Raw genomic sequence first — 19,361 nt, forward strand, 5'->3', positions numbered from 1 at the left:
AGTACATTATTGCATTTATTTGTTTACAGATATGTCTGTCCCGATTGATTATAAGCTATGGAAAAGACTCATCTCTGTGTCTCTGTATCTCCAGTGGTTTCCACAGTGCTTGTCACGTGGTAGGTTCTTGATACTTGCATTTGGTGCCAGTGACACAAAAACAATTAAGACATAATGTTGTCCTCAAGGAGCTAGTAGAAATAATTAATACAATCAGATAATCTCTATAGTAGATACACGTGGCAAGTGCTATAAGCATATAGGGAGAAGGCATACATCTAAATGGGACTTTGCCAATATAAACATAAATCAGCTGTCTTCAGATAAATATCTTTTAAATATATTTCCTTAATTTGTATAGAAATTAAGAATTAGAAACTGATTGAATGGTTACATGTTCTGAGTGAGTGGGTTAAAATTAGAATTAGGAGCTGAATGAATGCTTGAATAAAATCCCTCAAAACTGTGACATGCTGCCTTCCTAGTGGCAAAAACTATTTTAGTAGCATTTATGTAAAAAACCTCAAAAATAATCTAGTCTTTTGTAGCAGGAAGAATCAGGACTGATCTCACTTCAACAACACTAACAACAATGGTGACATCTTGCATCTCCATAGTGCTTTGCATTAAAATGTCTCTGACCGTGAGCACTGAGAGGGCAGGAAGCATGTTTGCGGTGTTCTTCTCCGTATCCTCAGCACTCAGCTACACACTGAAAGAAAACACCTTCCTATTTAACTTTCATCCTGTTTTCTGAATGCACTGAGAATGGCAAATGTTACACCCAGCATCAACTGATGTCTGTTCTCTTTAAATAGAGCTAAGAACCTGTGTGTCTGAATTAAGCCACCTCCTGTTTACCTGCTCCCACCTCTAAATTTCTTAAACAGTTCTTTCCTGGATTTTAAAGACCCCCTATTCTTGGCTCCACATGTCTCCCTTTCTGCTTCTCATTCAGTCCTCCTCCTTGTGGATTGACCGGTTTCTCTTGATTCACCTTTCTGGAAAATGACAGTGAAACTTCCCTTTGGGAAGCATTCTCTGGGTATTCCAGGGTCAGGAAATAGGGAGAAAGCAAAGCTAGAGAACAGAGCCTCAAGTCACAGAATGTGTGAGTAACAGAGTTATTTAGAGTTTTCAACTCCAGGGTCATTCCAGGAGACCACACTGAAAAGGGAGCCAGAAGGGGCCATTTTTACATTTCTGTAGAGTTTTTGGAGAGTCTGGAACGAAAGTTGGTTCAATGAACTCACATTTATGTGCCTTTAACAACAACCTCTTACCGCATGGTTAGAGTACACAGCAAGTAAATCAGTTCACTTGAGTCGTTCCTTCTGTCTTTATAACTTAAGCAATATGGTCAGTGGCAGGGATCAGGGCTAACAGCAAACACGGAAGAGATCACTCCAAATAAAATATTAACTAATGCAGATCTGCAGTGTAAGTGGCTTGATGCATGGTAAATTGCATTTGCAGTTGGCCAAATGGTAAGTGATATATGTTGGGCACAAGAAAATAAATACAAGGAACAATCAATTGAACTGAACTAAAGTGGTCCGTTTTGAAAGACGACTTAGAGTTATAGCTTCCAAACATGGCTGAAAAAAAAGGACTCAATTAAAAAGTAAATTGGAAAACTATAAAGTAGCTGACACAAATACAAGGTTAAGTTTATGGAAGTTATAAATGCTAAACAGTTTCCCTCTACGATTCCAATTTCTGCCCACTCTCTGATTCTTCTTATGCCCTTCCATTTCTTTTTATGAGTATTATTACTCAACGAGAGAACAATCAGTTATATCAGAGTCATTCATTGTAAAGTTGGTGTCAATAATTTTTATTGAAATAGGATGAAAACAGAGGAGTTTGTGTCCACAAGCATGCATAAATAGGAAAGAAAAGCAAATTATTATGCTGTCAGGGTACCAGGAGGAGTCTTTGAACTGAAGGGGAAAAAAGAAAAAAAAAACCTCTCCCTGTGGAGAGAATAGAATGTGCTTCATTTCAATATCTATTACAATTATGAAAGAGCCAGAGTATTCCATGGCTTTGAACAGTCTTTGTGAACAGAGCTTTGTGTCAGGGCCATGGTTATGATTTTCAGGCCCTGAGGCTGGTAGTTCAATAACCAGCAGAGATAGTCAGGGCTTTGGGGATGGGGAGTGAAAGTGAGGGGTAAGAACCAGGATGCTCTAGCCAGAGAGATCACAAGAAACCCTTCAGGGGATTTTTATTTTAAATATGGATTTTTTGGTACCCTTGTGGAATCTAAGCCTTCTGGGGCACAGTGGGGAGGCACAGCCTGAATTAACTATCCTTCAGGTTTCAGGGTTTGAAATTTACAAACATATAACTCACACCAGGCTGAGTGCCATGGAATGTTCTGATTGGAGGGACAGAACCACTGCGGGAAGGAAGAGGTGGGAGATGAAAATCTCCCTGTTGGCATGCTTAAATGGGCACTCTGCCCGAAAATGTAAGCTCTTCTAGAAAAGGGAGTGCCCTCATTCTTTTTGGATCTCCAGGTATTCAGCATCTGGTACATCCTGGCACCTGCTGAGTAGGTCCTTTTATGCTGCCTTTGTCACCTTCAAATTCACAACCAGTTAACTTAATGGCAGTTACAAGTTTGTTAAGCTGGTTAAAACCTATTTTAAATATCCAGCAAAAAGGTTGGGATTAATAGCCAGTAAGAGTAAAATACTAAATGACTAATAATAATCATGGCCAGAAGGATCATCGTTAAGTGAAGCACAAAGGAAAAGCAAAAGCAGATGTCTTGGACTCTGTTCGTGTTGCTCTGGAGTCCTCAGAATGCTTCCGTGTTGCCCCTGCCCTGCCATCTGCCTGTCTAGCTGGACAAGAGGAAGCGAGGTCTTGGTGTGCAAGGCTGGGGCCACTCTCTCCTCTCTTTCCTAGAAGGGATACGCATGAGTTCAATCAGAAGAGCCCTTCTGGTGAGCTATCAACGTGGCAAGTTACTCTCTTTTGTAAGACTTTGGTCTTGTCTGTGTCATATGCAAATTAACCAGCCCCAGTATGTTGATCTCAATAGAGATAACCATTTACATAAAAATAAATGCCAACCCCAACAGGCTTTGTGACTTGAAGCAAAACCAGTTTACAGGTTAATTTCTTTATCTGTCTGGTACACTCTTATTTATTATGAGTCATTTTTCTATCATCTTTGTTCCTCTGCTTCTCATCCTCTGTGCTTGAAGTCCTCTTGCTCTTGCTAACAGCTTTGATTTGGCTTTTCAATTCTAATATCAAAGATCAAACTGATGCTAACTTATTTTTTATGGTTAATTCTTTTCAACAAACGTAACACATAAACACAACAGCAGCCAACAATTTAAAGACCACAAGTTAGAAATCACTGATCTAAAGCTAAGCCACACTACCTCATCTGCCCCCCAGTATGCAGAGATGGGTTAACTCCAGAAAGGAGTCCACAGGTGATTTCATTGGTTCTGCATAGTTGTGTGTGTGTATGGGGGTGTGTGTGTGTGTGTGTGTTGGTGCATATGTGTATTTAGTGAATTTCTTGCTAACTTTTATAAAGTGAGTAATTTCACATAAAGCCAGTCTCTACATCCAGCTTCTTCACCAACTGACAAGACTGATGGGATTGAATTGTAGTGGTCTCATTTACAAACATTTGGGGGTATGCTTTCCATTCTCAGGGTTGGCCTGCTTCATTCATTTACATTTTCTGCCTGGTTCTGGTAGGCTTTTCAATTTGCCACTCCCAACTAGAAAACAGCAGCCCTGGTCTCTTGCCTGACTTTGAAGATCCCTTGCTATGTGGTCTTCCCTCCAGCCGCTAGCCCATTAGTAATGATCATAGCTCTCTATTAGCAATAAGCCCTTGAAGGCAGTGCAGATCAGATTCAACAATAGTTATCAAATGCATTCTATGGTTCAGTTACTGAGTTTTCTTATGCATTGACTTATCCAAGCTCAAGCTTACTGAACACTCAGTTGTCTAGGAGAGAGCAAATCTTATCCTGTGTTCATAAGACTTGAGGTTAACATAGACCTTCCACTACCACTGCTAGCAGTTGTCAACTCCCCACCCCCCAAATCCCCAAAAGCTTATATTTACAATGAAAAGCTATGGCCAGAGCTGGTAAAGGTCAGGTTCAAGTTACCCTTGAGACCCTGAATTTAACAGCTAGAGGTACCCTACTAATGGAGGAAGGGGAGGCCTTTCCACAGACACACATCAGATCTAATAACTCAAGACATTTTTGTAGCTCCTTGGGAGCCCAGAGCACTACTGAAAAAGAGAACCAGGATATTGATGAGTAAAGAGCTGATTTGGTGTCAGGCAGCCTCTAGGGAATGGCTACCCTTTGGGGTCAGAGGAGGTACTGCCCAACATGGGAAGACGATTGTGCAGTGATGGTCTTCTGGATAGGGAGGCAGCCCTCAGTGACTTGAGGTGATATCACATGCTATGTTGTATGTCTGTCTTCTGTGCTTCCCCATACTTGCCTTTCTTTCCTGAAGGGATATAATCTTACATTCTGTAATTAAACAGCAACACCACTACCTGAAATTCTTTGCAAATGGCATATTAGGTTAAGACCTTTTACATTATGAAGAGGATAATGTAAATGGAAGGAGGTGTTGCACAGGGATAATAACAGGATGGGGAGGAGGAAGTGTAGGTCAAGAACTCAGCATGCACATGTGGATGGGAGACTGGGTGAAGAAACACTGAAGCCAGAGAGATCTTTTAAAAATGCAAAGTTAATTATCTCCCTTCCTAGCTTGAAGCCCTCATGTCAGCCCTGTCCGAAAGAAATATAATATGATCTGTATATGTAAGCCGTATATGTACTTTCAAATTTTTTAGTAGCCATGTTAAAAAAGTAAAAGAAAAGATAGATGAAATTAATTTTAAGAATATATTTAACCCAATATAGTGAAATATTATTTCAAAACATAATCAACATAAAAATTATTAATGCAGTATTTTACATACTTTGTCATATGAAAACTTTTAAAAATGTAATGGGTACTTTACACTGGTACTTTATCCCTCAATTCACACAAACAGCATTTGAAATACAAGATAGGCACACGGTGTTAGTGGCTACCATGTTGGATAGCACAGTGTTAAATGGTTTCCCATTGATTTTAGGATAAAATCCAAAATCTTTTACGTGGTGCGGTAGGCTCTTGAAATGCCCATCCCTTTTGTCTTATCTCATGCCACACCCTCCTTCTTTGTTTTCGCTCTGGAAATAAAAAATGTCTTTGTTGAATTGTTTTTTTCTTTCAAACTTCTGGGGTCTTGAAAATAGAAATTCCTTTGCTGGAAAACTTTCTCACTTTTGCCTGAATAACTGTTACTTATCCTTAAGTATTTATATGTCTATTAGTTTGGATCCATTTTGAGCTTTCCACTTATTCATCTTAACCTGTTTTGTTATCATCCCCATTCTCTGTGACGTTGGAGCTCTTTAGTGCATACTAATAATCTAGTTTCTAGAGAAACAAATCTGTTATTTTTCCTTTTCAAAACATTTTAAAATGTCTCTTCCTTTTTTACTTTTCCTGTTGGATTTTAAAATCTTTTTTTTTTTTCTCTCTTCTAAACAATATCCAAATTAGTCTGGTGCACATTTGTGTCTTTTGAATTACTGCAACTTCCCACCTAGAATTATGTTATAACTTCTTATTTGACTTTCCGGTATCTTTCTTTTTTCCCTCTTGCCTCCTGAGATACCACACAATGAAGAATGGATTTCCCAGGAGGCTGACTCTGAGACAGAAATGAGTATGCGGGAAGTTGAGTAAGGAGTGCTCTTAGAATTACTTACCTGCGAAGAAGGGAAGGAAATGGGACAGAGCTGCAGGGGCCAGAAAGACTTTGGCCAACCTCAGGGAAGTTCTGAAGCTGGACTGATGCTTTAGAGTTGTCCTCAATTGTGGTGAGGGGCATAGCCTTTAGACCCTCTGGACAACCATTGGATGTGGCTGTCATGGGATGTGGCTGTCATGGGATGTGGCTGTCCCCTGAGGAGGGGGTATGACCCTGGTAAGGTAGTTCTCTCCAGCCAAGGGCAATTTCCTCAGTGGAAGGATTAAGTCCTGAAGGGGCCTCTGGGTAGTACATTACACCCCACTCTTCTGGTTTACCTCCTTCCTCTCTGGCTGCTCAATCTTTGCAGACTTTTTGTGGGGTTTTTTTCCCCTTTATTTCTCTTCTATTCCCTCTCAATGTTTCATCTTCTTCAGTCAGTATTTCCTGAATTATGCGTTCTCCCGATGGAATCAGAATTGATTTTAGATCCATGTTAAACTGGAATATAACTGTCGTATTAAACAGGGTATTTCACAGATATCACAGCTTTGAAAGAGATTAAAGTGGGTAATTAAGCGAACATTTCAGTTGATTTCAAGAAAAAGTATTATATAAATAAAGTACATAGATGTGCTCTACACAGGTATGGCAAATATTGTGACTCATTTGGAACCAGTGTCCTGGGCAATTTCATTCTCTTCCTGGCTTAATATGCTGTGATATGCCGACAGCTCCATTTATATCTTTAGCTGAATCCTCTCCTTGGAGTTCAGGCTCTTTTAGCTGACTGCTTACTTGACAGCTCCTCTTAGATATCTCAGAGCCCCCTTACATTTATCATGTTCAAAACTGAACTCTTGAGCTTCTTTCCCCTAAATTCTTCCTTGTCCAATCTTAGCTGCTTCACCAAGACCTGTGTTATTCAAGCTAGAAGCCTGGGAGCCTTCCTTGATTTCTTTTCTTCTTTCACTTTGCACGTATGTGTAATCCCAAAGAATTCCTTTTGATTCTATATCCAGTATGTTACTTGAATTTATCCTCTTCTCTCTATCTCCATTGCTAGCCCTTTATTTTAGATGATGATAATATTTCTCTTGTTTTCTAATCACACTGTCCTTAATGATCTCTGATCCATTGTGCCTGCTGTAATCAAAGTAATTTTTAAAAAACCATAAACCTGGTAATATAACTCTTCTGTCTATTACCCATCATGGACATCTCATTGCACTTCAAATAAAAAGCAAACTGTTCACAAAGTAGATAAACAACAAAGACCTCCTGTATAGCACAGGGGGCTATATTCAATTTCTCTTGTAGTAACATACAATGGAAAATAATCTGAAGATAGATAACTATGTATATGTATAACTGAATCACTTTGCTCTATGCCTGAAACTAACATTTTAAGCAACTACATTTCAATAGAAAATAAAATTTAAAAAATCCAAGCTATTTAATGTGTTCTCCAAGGCCACACTCATTTACTTCTCCAGTTTCATCTTGCACTGCTATTCTTCTTGCCAACTTTTCTCTGATAACACAAGCCTTGTTTCTGTTCTGGGAACAAACACTTCTAGCTCTTTTCAGACCCGGGGCCTCGCTCATGTTATCTCTTCTTCTGGAAATACTGTTTCTCAGCTCTTCGGATGATCATCTCTTTCTCGTATGTCCAGTCCCACCATCAGTTTTGTCTTCTCTTCCTGTCTTTGCCTGACCAGCCTGACTGAAATTGCCTACCTCTCTGTCCCATCCTCTGGGTTATTCTTTAGCACTTCCCTCTATTCATTTGATTTCCAATGTTTATTGTAAATTTTAATGATAAATTTATTTATTCGTTTACTTGTTTACTATCTTGTCCAGTAGACCACAAGCTCCATGAATGTTCTCCATTGTATACCTGGCACTTGTGACAATGAGCATCAGTGCAGACTCTCAAAACACATTTTTCAGTGAATGAATGAGTAAATAGAATAAATCTATTTCTTGAAATATTCTGTAATACCTCACATAAAATTTTATTCTTCTCTTTAAGAGGGGAATTGCAGTTTACCTTTGAGGAGGGACAAAAGTTCTGGCCCCTGTGTGGCGTTGGAGGCAGTCTCATTCCCCTGCCTGGTGTGGCTCTGCCCTGAGCTAGCAACAGGTCTGTGCTGACTCAACAGTACAGCAGTATCTCTGGCTGAAATAAACAGTGCTGATTTTCAAGATCTCCAGGCTGAACTCAGGATGCCTCAGTTCTTTGCCTTTTATAATAAGGCTCTTTTTCAAAACACATTTGTTTCACATCATTGCAAAGTCACTTGGTATTTCCCTATGCCCCTCCTCCTCCACAGAAGTAAATGAAGTGATGTGGAGCCGGGAGCTCTCTCCTGGAGCTCAACCCGGCAAGCATGGTGCTCGTTGGGATAACGAGAGCTCGGGGAATCGGATGGGTTCTGCTCACTCTGCTTACGTGCCCTTGCACTTAGAACAACAAATTACTAGGTATATCACAAGAAATTGGTATTTGTCAGTTCATTACAGGTGGGATCACTTCCTGCTATGTATCCTAATTCATTGCTGCTGATATATAGGCAGGCTATTGATTTTCTACATTTTTTAGACTTGGCTATCTTCCTAAACTGTTATTCATTTAAATGGCTTTTTAGTTGATTTGCTTGGGATTTCTGGGTAAAAATTATATTACCTGCAAGTCATGACTTTTTTGTGTCACCTCATTTCTAGTGATTATACATCTTATTTTTTTATTGCTGGCTTTAAATCTCTAGAATTTAGGGAATGATGTCAGACAACAGTGTCAACATTAAGCATCATGGCTTAATGTGTAACTCGAATGGAAATGCCTTCCATGTTTTATTGTTAAATAGGGTGTGGGTTGATGCTGTATACTCTTTACTACATCAGGCATGCCTTCCTATTTTCTTATTTTACTAGAGAATTTTTTTCTCAGATAACTAGAGGATGGGTTATTTTCAAGTGTTAGGTTGCCTACCTTTGGCTCAGTCTGATTCCTTGTAACTTCTTCCTTTCAGTCCCATTTTATAGACAAGTGTGTTTCTTGCCTATGTTCCTGATATTTGAAACTTATTATCCTGCTAAGCTTTCCTCTTCTCAAGAGTCCTCAGGGTGCCCCACGTGCACTTTATTTTCAGACCTGTCACCATACGAGTTATTCACAGAAATACATGAGGAGTCCCTCAGGAATATAAAGTTAACTCGAGGACAATATTGACCTTTGTTCTAAGGGTGTCACCCTTGGAGGCAGGGCCCCTACTTTCCAGGTACCATGAAATCCAGGAATTCTGTCTCTCAGAAGAAATTCTATAATTTTAGAGTCATGAAAACAACTGTTATTCCTGGCAGAGCATACGCACTGGGATATGAAGTTTGTTTTAAAGAAGTTGCTGTAAGGGATTTCAAATGTTCATAGCCTCACAATCGCGAAGCAAATGTCAGCTCCAAAATCCGACAGGGGAACAATATGACCAGCCCATAGGCATCCGTAGCAGAGCTATTGAGCAGTCCTGGGAGAAGGCTCTTACCTGTAAACCCTGTGAATTACTCTGTGTTTTTGACAATCATAATGTAATCATTTCTGCTGTGGGTTTATTGTCATGCTGACAAATTTCTCCATGGGTGGAATAAATAGACCACTTTCAGGGCCTCAGAGGTTTATTTATTTCATGACTACCAGAAGCAGGAGGGAGGAAATGCAGGCTTCTTATCTATGTCTTCACACCTTTCTCCTAATCTGTAGAGACATGCCTCCAGCTGCCTCCTGTGTGCTTCCCATTAAATGTCCCCAGAGCTGCCTTCAGCTCATTTTTTTCCCCCTCAGTTCAACTTGCTTTCCTGCCCCATCTCCTATTTGCTTATGGCAGAGATTACTTCTTATTTCCCAGGATCTACCATATCCTTCCAACATAACACAGTGATGGAATCTCTAACTATCAACTGGTACGTACCCCCACTAATATTCACCTTCTTGCCTCCCTTGCTTATTCTTTCTAATATGATGTAAGTGAAAGGGTCACATGACAGCTTCTGAGATCCTCCCTTGCTCCCCCTTTAAATGACTGCCATTGAAAGCACTCTCCTTCTTCATCCATTTCTTTTTTCCTGATGGCTGGAATGAAGGAAATGATGGTTGAAGCTGGAGCTGGTGCAGCTACTTGAATCATGAGGTGACCTTGAGAAGATAGTCTTTGCATTGGATCCACAAGATAAAAGAAGCCTGGGTCCCTGACGCCGTTGGGCATCATTTCAGTCCTCAGTTGGCTGGCTCTGGACTGTTCTTGTGAGAGAAACAAACTGCTTTGTCACTCATTTCTGCTATTTTTGGTTTTCTGTTTACTTGTAGCCACCCCTGAAGCTAAGACACAGGATGAAGTTCTGCATCGTCATCATTTTTGTCTCCCTGCACAGGAAACTCAGTCATCCTGGTACCTAACTGCTCACTGAAGCCTAGGGGTTCTCTTCAGAGATGTGCCTTGAATCTGGCCATACTCTTCTCTGTCACTAACACTATTATTTTGACCATCATCTGTTGTCAAGTTTCCTGGAGCACACTCTTATGAGTTCACTCTGTTTCCAGACCCTTCTCATTTTATTCTAGCTTTAAGGCTTCCTAACACATTAACATCATCACAGTACTTTTCTGTATCCACACTCATTCTCAAGATAAAATGGAAGCTTCTGAGAATGTCATTTCAGGTTTTTTTGCTCTATTCCTCAAATTTACCGCTCAAACTTACTGCTCCAGCATCTTTCCCTGGCCACCTTCTATCCACTTTATCAATTCCCAGTGTCATTGTCCTCTTTTTTATGTCACCCTGCCTGTGCACAGACACTTTCCACTGCCAGAAATTATTTTCAGCTTTTCTCTCTCTGGAAAACGCCCTCTTATCATTCATATTCAGCTCATATATTGTAGTAATAAAAGGTAGCTTTTTTTTTCTGAGTGTTTATTACCAGATTCTGGGTGCTGTGTTTTAAGCTTGTCATGTCTTGTTTAGTCCTTGAGACAACTGTATGAGATGGACCTTTTGTTATCATCTCCATTCTAAAGATGAAACAAAGAAAGATTAAGGACATTGCATGAGGTCATATAGGGCAGGTCTGTATAGATGGTTTATTCAACATAAGCGGGTATGAGTAGATGGTTTATTCAAACTTAAGCAGTCTGACTCTAGACTGTGTGCTCTGAACCATGACATTATATTGCCTCTCTCTTACTGTGTTTTATTCAGCTGCCCATATGTAACCTCCTCTCTGAAGCTTTCCCTTGTTGGCTCAGTTGGGATTTAGTCATTCTTGCTTGCCTCTGTGATTCAGTAGTGTTTGTTCACACCTAATAGATGGTCTGCTAATGATTTCTCTGTCTACCTTCTCCTCTAAGAGTGTAAACTTCCCAGGCTGAGGTTTTGGCTTCTCTATTTTTGTTACCCTGGAATTAAGTACAGTTCCTCATCATAGTAACAATCCCAATAAAGGCTGTAGCATTAAAATGTTTAAGGCTAAAGAATAATTGAACATATATATAACCCCCCAGCTCTCTTAATATACATTGAAGCTTTCTTCTTTTTCTCAGCCCCCTACAACTGCAGTTGTATTAATCTAAGTTTTTAAACAGCTCCTGAATTAACCTTTACATGTAGACTGCACCCTTCAAAGCACTGTCCCCTTAGCTGTCCAGGTGATCTTTCCACAACACATGTGATTACGCTGCTCTCCTACACATAATCCTCCATGAACCCTCACAGCATCCATAAACTTTAAACTCCCAGGAGGGCAGATAGTGCCCTCAGGATCCTCCCTCCCTCCCTTTCCAGCCTCACTTTCCCCCACTCCTGAATTTGTGCTCTTCTTTCCAGCTACACTGAGCAACTTATGCTGTCTGCCCCAAAGGCACATGTAATCATTCTTTCTTGCCTTTTCACACACCGTCTCACTGTCTCTGTCAGTGTCTGTCAAGCTGTAAAGTGCTTATGACACACCTGGGGGCCTGATTAAGCTGCAGTCTGATTCAGTAAGTCTGCGGTGAGGTCTGACGTTCCACATTCCTGACAAGATCTTCGTGTTGCTGATGCTGCTGATTTTCAGACCACACTTCGAGGATCACTGATCCAGAGTCACCTTTTCCTTTTCTTCCTCTTGGTATTTTCCTTCTAAACCTGCACACTGAATATAGGTAACATCTCTTCTCGGAATTTCTAGACGACGCTCTGTCCAGTGGGAAGAGACAGTAAGGTTCGCCATTTTATTCTCAGGTTCTAGCTCCCGATCTGAAACAGAGTGGGTATTCAGCGCATTCTCACTTCTCACCAAGTGAATGCTGACTGTTCATTTCGTGGGCAGAATGTTTATAGAATGGCAGTGTAGGCTCAAGAAATGTGCATGGTGTAGCAAGACACAGTGTGACCCACGAACTCACAGCTTGGAAGCCTATTCTGCATGCAGAGAACTGTGGTTGATGTTTGGGGTACAGAAAAGAGAAAGATACAGTCCCTGCTCACAGAGTCCTGCAGAGAAGCTGGGGAGACAGACCAGCCTGTAGATCACTGTACAACATAGGGTGGTATGATGCACAGCAAAAATGATTTATCAACAATGAACATTCTGAAGAGGGAACTATTTGTTCTTCACTGGCATTTGATGATGCGTTTATGGTCTTATGAATTGAGACTGGAGGAAACAATCAACATCTAACAGGAAATTGGTGGACGAGGATGTTTCAGATAAAGGGAACAGAATGTGGAAACTTCTCAGCATTTTCTTTTTTTTTTTACCCACTGAAACTTAACCTGATTCAGTGGTGTTTCCATACATGTCACTATGGGTGTGTCCATTGTCAGGTAGCTCTTCCCCCTTTGAAAGAAGTTTCTTCTCTTACTCAGCTCTCAGGCAAGTGAGTGCTGTGGTCCTGAAGGGCTAATCTTGAACCTGCTCTGATTTATTTAGAAAATAATTTGAAAACCTAACACTTATGCTATCGTTAGTAATAAAACAGTGTATGGGATTTCTCATAATTGATTGGATAAGAGCAGTGGCTTAACACTGCTGCTGAGAACCCATCAGTCAATGCAAAGAGGTGTGAAAGTAAATGCTTTTTGGAGCATTGTCAAGAAATAAAGTGGCAGAAGAGCAGAACGGTTATGAGAACAGGTCTAAATTCTGACTTTCTGGAAATGACATCCACTCTACTGCTCACTTGCTATGTGTCCTCGGGCCCACTGTGGATAAAGCTAGTGTTTTTATCCATAGAACTTTGTCAGAATTAAAAGAACACGTACAAGTGAAATGCTTAGAATGGTTCCTGGTTCATGATACACGTGCAACGATTGATAGTATTACTATTCCAGCATACTTGGTATGTAGCTTGGCCAACTCAGGCTCCTTTGAGGGGGCAGGGGAGCTGTCTATAATTACAGTGGGACAGCAGGCATAAACCAAGACATGTTGGACAGGCCAGATGTGTAGTTATCCTGACTGCAAGGTATGTTACAGAAAATGAAGTTGGAAAGGTGAATTGGGTCATTTTCTAATTATTCAGCTCTTGGAAGCATGAAAAAAATTAGGCCTATTCTGTTGGTATTTAAAACATGGACACTTGAATATGTACCACCTGATTAGAAAATAAGAATAACAAGAAGAGTATAGTCACTATATACTGAGTGATCACTTTGTTCCAAGTTCTGCACCTACACTGTCTTTGCTCCTCATGCTGACCCTGCAGGGGGGCTGTTGTCCTTGTGTTCATTTCCTGTGACTGCTGTCACAAAGGACCACAAACCTGATGGCTTAAAATAACAAAATTTATTCTCTCATAGTTTTGGCCACTTAAAATTAAGGTGTCAACAGGGCCGTACTCCCTCTGAAGGCTGTAGGAGAGAATCTATTCCTTGCCTCTTCTAGCTTCTGGTTGATCCAGGAGTTCCTTGGCTTGTGGCCACATCACTCCAATCTCTGCCTCTGTGGTCGCATTGACTCCTCTTCTATGTGTCTTCTCCGTGTGTCTGTCCCCTGAACTCTGTCTGCCTCTGTTATAAGGATGCATGTAGTGATGTGTAGAGCCCACCCAGATTACCCAGGGTTAGCTTCCCCTCTTGGGATCTTTAACTTAGGCACATCTTTTGCTGTATAAATTCATATTCACAGATTCTGGAGGTTAGGGTGAGGGCATATATTTTGGGGGGCCACATTCGACTCACTACAATTTACATTTTATAGAAGAGGAAATAATCTCAGAGAATTTCATTCACTGGCCCGAGTTTGCCCAGGTAGCAAAGGGGTGTGCCATAGTTATAAACCATTAAATCTGCAGGTCCTTGTTCCCTAGTGGGGCTTTGAGGCTCCCAAATTGTATGGATATTGAATAAGAGTAGGTAACATCGAGTTCCATCCAGCGAAGACTCAGTCCTCAGGAGAAAAGTAAACCATCAGAAATTCACAGCAGGTAGATAGACACTTGCACCAGCCTCTGCTTCAGCAGCTGCACTGGACCAGAATCATGTGGCATGAAAACTCAGAGCAGGGGGAACAGACTTTCCATGTTGAGTTTCTCACAGAATAAGCCGTGAATACTACTCTCAGGGACAGATGCGATGAGATTTTGTTAGCTTTCCTATTTTATTTCAACTGATTTCCTGAAAACAACCCAAGTGATTTGATTTTTTTCTGAGTATTCTGCTGTACATTGTCATCAGGAAGGTGATCCAGGAGTGGAAACAAACCCCTCCACGAGTACTAGTGTTGCTGGACGAGGTGGGTGATGGAGACGAGGTGGAAGAGAACACCGTGTGGTTTGAGTTGATCAGATTTCTTCGGAAATAGAGTTGGCTCCCCCTCTAGAGTATCCCAGTATAAAATATTCTGTTCCACTCTGCTTGGAAAAAGCCATACCATGGATTTGGCTCAGCCAAAATTAAAGGAATGCAGCTCTCTCGGTGGCTGTCTCTGTGTCTGCTCAGATCTTGTATCCGTTCTGTGTTTCCCAAACACACTGTGCTCAGGATAGCATCACTTTCTCTCTCTCTTATAAATATCTTCTGGTTTGCCTAGTTTTCCTACCAGACTGGGAGACTCCCTGGGATGTTGAAGCTGTGCCTGGCATACACACAGTGGTTGAATTAAATAACATATTGTTTATTCTCAATGCCCAGCAGGGATCAGATGCAAAGAAAGTAAAAAATAAATGTTTTCTGAAGGAGAGACTGAATCAACCAAAATTCAAAGTTAAAAGAGTAACGGTATTTAGAGGAACTTGTGTAGGAAGAATTGAAAATGGATGATGATAGGAAAAGCCGTTAACAGAGCATGCTGGCTGGAGAAACACAGAATACTCAGTTCTGATTGTATTCCTTTAGCTCCAATTCACATACGGACATGGCACAGGAAGTAGGCATTTCTCAGAGCATGGGTATCCAAGTGGAGAAGAAGACGACCCCAGCGACAAGGAGTGAAGGTCTCTATTTTATTGGAAATGTATGAGCAACCTTGCTTAGCGAGCGGGTTGATCTGCTCTCGCTCGCTCGCGCGCTCTCTCTCTCCCTCCCAAAGCTGCAGCAAAAGTAATCTGAAAAGGCTTGTATGTGATGGAAGTAAATGATAAAGGGCACCTATTCTGAACTTTGAGACTGTCAAAAAGTCTGAATACCAGAATTATGTTTTCTCATTTCCTTCTTCTTTCCATTCCAATCTCAGTGCAGAGCAGCTTAGAGCAAAGAGACTAAACTTGCTAAATAATAACTTCAGTGTGGCCCTGCCCGGGGTTGTAGACATAAATTCAATGACTCCATTGGGCTCGGTCAGCGGAGTAAGTGTACGAGCACAGGAACTCCTGCAGATTTTTCACCTCCCATCCCTGTGATTCAGGCTGTTGGCTGGACAGCTGCTTCCTTCACTGTCAAGATGGTTTTCCTGGAGGATTACACCAAATGAATGACTAATGAGGAATAAGCTGGAGAAGATGCTTCCAGTCCTCTAATAGCTATTGCTTTCAACTTGGTAATATTTACAGCAAGTGAGAAAATACTACTGAGGCTGCACTTGCAATTGTTACAAGAAGTCTTACCTCCAAATGAGCATTCTTACCTGAGCCAAAGATGTCTTGGGAATTACACACTTATTCCTATGAAGCCTCCATTGCTCAGAAACATTTGTGCAAAGTTCTACTTGGGACTGGACTTTGGCGTGTCTGAAAATCACTTTCACATTTTGGACCCCAAACTGAATTCTAGTGCATCGAAACTGATTGCTGTTCATTGCTTGCCTTCCGTCCCCTTGCACCCGGCAATAGCAACCTGCTTCTCATTTGAGGAACCACCCCTCCCCTATTTCAGGTTGTCCTTCAAAAATCTCCTCTACCTAGACTGGCCAACCAGAGAATTCCCTTTCCCTGGCCACAGTGATTCAGTGGTGGCGAGGCTGTATCAGCAGTGAGGACAACACAAAGATAAACACCAAAATCTGTGAGCTAGTCATGTGCTTTATGGTCAGAAATAAACATCAGAACTGGGTTGAGGACAGCAAAATCAGTCACTGCAGAAAATTGTCTAGAGAGGAACTCATCACTTTGTGCCCGAGAATCCTGTCTGGCCTGCTTTGACTATGAAAGGCTCTGACTTTCATAGTCAAATCTAACTAAGTAGAGCAAATCCCCAGGATACTGGCAGACACCTTTTACAACTTATTCTTAATCCTTTAAGTCAGTGGTTGATAACATTCTGGTAAATTGGGTACTTTTGCTCCACCCTTTAGGAAAAAGTTAATCAACTCTTAGGTTGCAAGAAAAGCAGAGACAATAGGATCCAGTGTATAAAACAGGATGGGAAAGAAATGCACAGTTTGATTTTTTATTTGCTACAGTTGCTACTGTGTTAACAGTTGCTTATTGGCAGAGCCCAAGGAGTAGAAATAAAGCCTCAGGTTTGCCTCTCAAGAAATCATACAAGAAACAAAAGAAGGCTGTTTCCATCGTCTAGAGTGGTTTAGCTAGCAATTATGTTTTGTAAAAAATAAATAATTCATTCTGTTTCCAAAAAGCCCTGACAAACTATGATAGGAAAAAAAATCAAATCTTTTCTTTTGGTTTTAGGGTGGCGAGTTTCATGACGGAAATAAAGTGAGCCTGTGTTCTCTAAGTAATTTATTAGTGCTTCTTGGCCCAGCAGCACTAATGGGCTGGCTGCCAGGTTTTCCAAGCTGCAGTTTGTCATGTCTGACTCTTTAGTTCTTTCAAGCAATTGAAGAAATGGCCTTCTGCAGGCTGTCAGTGACAGATTCTAGCTCACTCACATAGATAAAGCTCAATTAGCTCCTGGAAAAAACATCTTTTAAAAATGCAATGAGCTGCACTGTGAAAGATAGGTAGACAACGGCCCAGAAACGAAATAAAATGTTACTGTGGAGGGAAGGACGTGCCCACAATGAGCAAGTGTACAGCTGTTTTATGGGACAGTTCCTGCCACTGACAACAGTGGGATGGTCATTTTTAATTCCTTCAAGAGTTAGGATAGATCTTTGCTTCAGAAGCATAGTAAGATTAGCAGTCCTGAAAAGTTGGCATGTTGTTCATTCATTCATTCATTCATTCATTCATGGCTAAAGCCCATACTCTATAACCTGTAAGCAATTCTAGCCTACACTGGTTTAGTGTAACCTACCAAAATGTTGTTTCATCCACATAGTATTTTAAATGTTGTGCTAACGTTTAAAAAATCAGAGTATCCTATATACACAAAAATTCAGGCTTTTGGCATTTCTTAAAGTATTGAAACACCTGGAAACTACATATTTATTTGTCTGAGGCAAAAAATGACTTATGCTAAGTACCTATTGCACCTTGAAGGAGAGGCATCACTTCCTCGGTTCACTTCATGGTCCCCATGGAGCTTGCTTTACTCATTTCTGCTGCCTGCCATACCCTGGTCTAGACAGGAACCTGGTTTGAGTTTTCATACCTCTGATCTCCCACCAGTGATTCCGAGGACCTCCTGCATCAAAAGCACTCGAAAGTCTTATTAACAGTGGAGACTTCTGGGTCCTTGCCCAGTGCTACAGAATAAAAATGCAAGGAGGTTAGGCATGGTGATTTTGCATGCTAAAGTTATTGGAATAACCAGTATCAATGACCAGATGGAATTATAGTCTTTAAAAAGCAGATCAACATGCTAATATCATAAATGGACTCTTGTTTGAACACTACATAGGAATATATTTTTCTTCTAATTACATTACCTTACTCTTAATGGCTACTTTTTTTCCTGAAAATGCTAGCCAGACTTACCCACTGATGAAAAAAAAATCAAATGACTTAGTGTCTGTTACTGACTTAGGCCAAATTTTCAATTTGGAGATAAAATCCACTACGTTTTATGAACTAATTTGTTCTCTGTACAAGTGGTTGAACTTGATAGCTATATTTGTTTCTGGTACTACTAAATCATAACTACAGGAAACAGTTCTAGACTTAGAATTCAATTGGCACAAAGCCTAAATGAATTAATAAAAACTCTGCATTTCCCCCCTGGCACTCTTCTCTGACTTCTGAAGGTCGTTAGCTAGAAAGAGTCTTTAATGTCTACTGTAACAACAATGACGAGAATCCCTGATATTTGTGTGTGTTGTAGAGTTTACAAAGCGCTCTCAGGTATATTATCTCCTTTGATTCTCTCAGCCACCCTGTGAGTTGGCAACGGATGAAGAAATGAAGACTGAATTCATACCAAAGATGGTGGTAGAGTGAGGAGAAAATTCTTAGGTTTTACAAATTCAGGGTTGCTTTTGTTCCATGGTGTCAGATCCAAATTTGTAATAAAAAATCTAGCCCCTATTAAAATATCCTTGTGGGTTTATCCCAAGTGGGTGCCACACCTTATCCAATAAACCCCTAAGGATCATCGACTGCATCCATTCAGTTGCTTCAGAGAGCCCAGGTTATGTCTTGTTTGCTGCCATGATCCTGAAAACATCATCATTATCATGTTCTTTGGGGAGTGGCACAATTTGCACTGTTGATTTAAGGTTCTAACCCCTTTCTGAGTATATTTTTTTAAAAGCTTACCCCATCTTCTTATTCCCTAGATAAAGACAACAAAGCTCCTAGAAAAAATGATAACAGAGTGAGGGGGAAGCTCATTGGTAGAGTGTGTGCTTAGCATGCATGAGGTCCTGGGTTCAATCCCTGGTACCTCCATTAAAAATAAATAAATAAACCTAATTACCGCCCCCCCCAAAAAAAAACCTTGTAAAAATAACATAAATACATTTTTAAAAAAACTTTTAAAAAATGATAACAAATCTGACAAATGTTTAACTTTCTTCCAGCATCCTCCCACCATTCCAGGGACACGGGACCCTCTTAAAACCATGACCTAGTGTATGGTCAGGCCACTCAAGGTGGCTGTTCTCTTGCTCTCTGTACGTCCCCTGTTCAACCAGTGCCTGCTTCATCCAGCTCACATGACTGACCTTTCTACGTACTTGCCCTGACCCCAGCTAGTAATTGTACTTATCAAAGGGGGGGCTGTGGGGTGTACCTTTC

The sequence above is a fragment of the Camelus bactrianus genome, chromosome 4 (assembly GCF_048773025.1).
Source record: "Camelus bactrianus isolate YW-2024 breed Bactrian camel chromosome 4, ASM4877302v1, whole genome shotgun sequence".
Lineage (NCBI taxonomy): Eukaryota > Metazoa > Chordata > Mammalia > Artiodactyla > Camelidae > Camelus > Camelus bactrianus.